The following is a 5,092-nucleotide window of genomic DNA, read 5'->3' as shown; positions in this document are numbered from 1 at the left end:
AGTGTGAAGAGGACAAGAGTAGGATGTAGCGTGAAGAGGACAAAAGGATGCTGTAGCATGAAGAGGACAAAAGGAGGCTGTAGTGTGAAGAGGACAATAGGAGGCTGTAGTGTGAAGAGGACAAGAGGAGGCTGTAGCGTGAAGAGGACAAGAGTAGGATGTAGTGTGAAGAGGACAAGAGAAGGCTGTAGAATGAATCGAGGACAAGAGAAGGCTGTAGCATGAAGAGGACAAAAGGAGGCTGTAGTGTGAAGAGGACAATAGGAGGCTGTAGTGTGAAGAGGACAAGAGGAGGCTGTAGTGTGAAGAGGACAAGAGGAAGCTGTAGTTTGAAAAGGACAAGAGGAGTCTGTAGCGTTAAGAGGACAAGAGGAGGCTGTATCAAGAAGAGAGGACAAGAGGAGGCTGTAGCATGACGAGGACAAGAGGAGGCTGTAGCAAGAAGAGAGCACAAGAGACAACTGTAACTAACATGAAGAGGACAAGCAGAGGCTGTTGTAGCATGAAGAGAACAAGCGGATGATGTAGCGTGAAGAGTACAAGAGGAGGCCGTAGCATAAAGAGGACAAGAGGAGGCCGTAGCATAAAGAGGACAAGAGGAGGCTGTAGAATGAAGAGGACAAGAGGAGGCTGTAGTGTGAAGAGGACACGAGGAGGCTGTAGCGTGAAGAGGACAAGAGGAGGCTCTAGTGTGAAGAGGACAAGAGGAGGCTGTAGCATGAAGAGGACAAGAGGAGGCTGTAGCGTGAAGAGAATAAGAGGAGGCTGTAGAATGAAAAAAGGACAAGAGGAGGCTGTAGTGCATGGGTCTTTAAACTGCTGCCCTCCAGATGTTGTGAAACTACAATTACCAGCATGCCTTGCCACAGTTTTGCTATAAGGGAGTGTTAAAACTGTGGCAAGGCATGCTGGGATTTGTAGTTTCACAACATCTGGAGGGTCACAGTTTGAGGACCCATGCTGTAGTGTGAAGAGGACAAGAGGAGGCTGTAGTGTGAAGAGGACAAGAGGAGGCTGTAGCGTGAAGAGGATAAGAGGAGGCTGTAGAATGAAGCAAGAAGAAAAGAAGAGGCTGTAGCATGAAGAGGACAAGAGGAGGCTGTATTGTGAAGAGGACAAGAGGAGGCTGTAGTGTTAAGAGGACAAGAGGAGGCTGTAGTGTCAATAGGAAGTTGTAGTGTGATGAGGATAAGAGGAGGCTGTAGCATGAAAAGGACAAGAGGAGGCTGTAGAATGAATCGAGGACCAGAGGAGGCTGTAGCGTGAAGAGGACAAGAGGAGGCTGTAGTGTGAAGAGGACAAGTGGAGGCTGTAGTGTGAAAAGGACAAGAGGAAGCTGTAGTGTGAAGAGGACAAGAGGAGACTGTAGCGTGAAGAGGACAAGAGAAGGCTGTAGCGTGAAGAGGACAAGAGGAGGATGTATTGTTAAGAGGACAAGAGGAGGATGTAGTGTGAAGAGGACAAGAGGAGGCTGTAGTGTGAAGAGGACAAGAAGAAGCTTTAGTGTGAAGAGGACAAGAGGAGACTGTAGTGTTAAGAGGACAAGAGGAGGCTGTAGTGTCAATAGGAAGTTGTAGTGTGATGAGGATAAGAGGAGGCTGTAGCATGAAAAGGACAAGAGGAGGCTGCAGCATGAAGAGGACAAGAGGAGGATGTAGCGTGAAGAGGACAAGAGGAGGCTGTAGCATGAAGAGGACAAGATGAGGCTGTAGCACAAAGAGGAGAAGAGGAGGCTGTAGCTTGAAGAGGACAACAGGAGGCTGTAGTGTGAAGAGGACAAGAGTAGGATGTAGTGTGAAGAGGACAAGAGAAGGCTGTAGAATGAAGCGAGGACAAGAGAAGGCTGTAGCATGAAGAGGACAAAAGGAGGCTGTAGTGTGAAGAGGACAATAGGAGGCTGTAGTGTGAAGAGGACAAGAGGAGGCTGTAGTGTGAAGAGGACAAGAGGAAGCTGTAGTTTGAAAAGGACAAGAGGAGTCTGTAGCGTTAAGAGGACAAGAGGAGGCTGTATCAAGAAGAGAGGACAAGAGGAGGCTGTAGCATGACGAGGACAAGAGGAGGTTGTAGCAAGAAGAGAGCACAAGAGACAACTGTAACTAACATGAAGAGGACAAGCAGAGGCTGTTGTAGCATGAAGAGAACAAGCGGATGATGTAGCGTGAAGAGGACAAGAGGAGGCCGTAGCATAAAGAGGACAAGAGGAGGCTGTAGAATGAAGAGGACAAGAGGAGGCTGTAGCGTGAAGAGGACACGAGGAGGCTGTAGCGTGAAGAGGACAAGAGGAGGCTTTAGTGTGAAGAGGACAAGAGGAGGCTGTAGCATGAAGAGGACAAGAGGAGGCTGTAGCGTGAAGAGAATAAGAGGAGGCTGAAGAATGAAACAAGGACAAGAGGAGGCTGTAGTGCATGGTTCCTCAAACTGCGGCCCTCCAGATGTTGTGAAACTACAAATTCCAGCATGCCTTGCCCCAGTTTTGCTATAAGGGAGTGTTAAAACTGTGGCAAGGCATGCTGGGATTTGTAGTTTCACAACATCTGGAGGGCCACAGTTTGAGGACCCATGCTGTAGTGTGAAAAGGACAAGAGGAGGCTGTAGTGTGAAGAGGACAAGAGGAGGCTGTAGCGTGAAGAGGATAAGAGGAGGCTGTAGAATGAAGCAAGGACAAGAGGAGGCTGTAGCGTGAAGAGGACAAGAGGAGGCTGTATTGTGAAGAGGACAAGAGGAGGATGTAGTGTGAAGAGGACAAGAGGAGGCTGTAGTGTGAAGAGGACAAGAGGAGGCTGTAGCGTGAAGAGGACAAGAGGAGGATGTAGTGTGAAGAGGACAAGAGGAGGCTGTAGTGTGAAGAGGACAAGAGGAGGCTGTAGCGTGAAGAGGACAAGAGGAGGATGTATTGTGAAGAGGACAAGAGGAGGATGTAGTGTGAAGAGGACAAGAGGAGGCTGTAGTGTAAAGAGGACAAGAGGAGGCTGTAGTGTGAAGAGGACAAGAAGAAGCTGTAGTGTGAAGAGGACAAGAGGAGGCTGTAGTGTTAAGAGGACAAGAGGAGGCTGTAGTGTCAATAGGAGGTTGTAGTGTGATGAGGATAGGAGGAGGCTGTAGCATGAAAAGGACAAGAGGAGGCTGTAGAATGAATCGAGGACAAGAGGAGGCTGTAGCGTGAAGAGGACAAGTGGAGGCTGTAGTGTGAAGAGGACAAGAGGAAGATGTATTGTGAAGAGGACAAGAGGAGGCTGTAGTTTGAAGAGGACAAGATGAGGCTGTAGTGTTAAGAGGACAAGAGGAGGCTGTAGTGTGAAGAGGACCAGAGGAGGCTGTAGCGTGAAGAGGACAAGAGGAGGATGTAGTGTGAAGAGGACAAGAGGAGGCTGTAGTGTGAAGAGGACAAGAGGAGGCTGTAGCGTGAAGAGGACAAGAGGATGTATTGTGAAGAGGACAAGAGGAGGATGTAGTGTGAAGAGGACAAGAGGTGGCTGTAGTGTAAAGAGGACAAGAGGAGGCTGTAGCATGAAGAGGACAAGAGGAGGATGTAGTGTGAAGAGGACAAGAGGAGGCTGTAGTGTGAAGAGGACAAGAAGAAGCTGTAGTGTGAAGAGGACAAGAGGAGGCTGTAGTGTTAAGAGGACAAGAGGAGGCTGTAGTGTCAATAGGAAGTTGTAGTGTGATGAGGATAAGAGGAGGCTGTAGCATGAAAAGGACAAGAGGAGGCTGTAGAATGAATCGAGGACAAGAGGAGGCTGTAGCGTGAAGAGGACAAGTGGAGGCTGTAGTGTGAAGAGGACAAGAGGAAGATGTAGTGTGAAGAGGACAAGAGGAGGCTGTAGTTTGAAGAGGACAAGAGGAGGCTGTAGTGTTAAGAAGACAAGAGGAGGCTGTAGTGTCAATAGGAAGTTGTAGTGTGATGAGGATAAGAGGAGGCTGTAGCATGAAAAGGACAAGAGGAGGCTGTAGAATGAATCGAGGACAAGAGGAGGCTGTAGCGTGAAGAGGACAAGAGGAGGATGTAGTGTGAAGAGGACAAGTGGAGGCTGTAGTGTGAAGAGGAAAAGAGGAAGCTGTAGTGTGAAGAGGACAAGAGGAGGCTGTAGTGTGAAGAGGACAAGAGGAGGCTGTAGCGTAAAGAGGACAAGTGGAGGCTGTAGTGTGAAGAGGACAAGAGGAGACTGTAGCGTGAAGAGGACAAGAGAAGGCTGTAGCATGAAGAGGACAGGAGGAGGATGTATTGTGAAGAGGACAAGAGGAGGATGTAGTGTGAAGAGGACAAGAGGAGGCTGTAGTGTGAAGAGGACAAGAAGAAGCTGTAGTGTGAAGAGGACAAGAGGAGGCTGTAGTGTGAAGAGGACAAGAGGAGGCTGTAGCGTAAAGAGTACAAGTGGAGGCTGTAGTGTGAAGAGGACAAGAGGAGACTGTAGCGTGAAGAGGACAAGAGAAGGCTGTAGCGTGAAGAGGACAGGAGGAGGAAGTATTGTGAAGAGGACAAGAGGAGGATGTAGTGTGAAGAGGACAAGAGGAGGCTGTAGTGTGAAGAGGACAAGAAGAAGCTGTAGTGTGAAGAGGACAAGAGGAGGCTGTAGTGTTAAGAGGACAAGAGGAGGCTGTAGTGTCAATAGGAAGTTGTAGTGTGATGAGGATAAGAGGAGGCTGTAGCATGAAAAGGACAAGAGGAGGCTGTAGAATGAATCGAGGACAAGAGGAGGCTGTAGCGTGAAGAGGACAAGTGGAGGCTGTAGTGTGAAGAGGACAAGAGGAAGATGTATTGTGAAGAGGACAAGAGGAGGCTGTAGTTTGAAGAGGACAAGATGAGGCTGTAGTGTTAAGAGGACAAGAGGAGGCTGTAGTGTGAAGAGGACAAGAGGAGGCTGTAGCGTGAAGAGGACAAGAGGAGGATGTAGTGTGAAGAGGACAAGAGGAGGCTGTAGTGTGAAGAGGACAAGAGGAGGCTGTAGCGTGAAGAGGACAAGAGGATGTATTGTGAAGAGGACAAGAGGAGGATGTAGTGGGAAGAGGACAAGAGGTGGCTGTAGTGTAAAGAGGACAAGAGGAGGCTGTAGCATGAAGAGTACAAGAGGAGGATGTAGTGTGAAGAGGACAA

Source organism: Crinia signifera, chromosome 1, assembly GCF_055691185.1.
Source record: "Crinia signifera chromosome 1, ASM5569118v1, whole genome shotgun sequence".
NCBI lineage: Eukaryota > Metazoa > Chordata > Amphibia > Anura > Myobatrachidae > Crinia > Crinia signifera.
The sequence above is the reverse complement of the archived record's forward strand: the minus strand, read 5'-3'. Positions refer to the sequence as shown.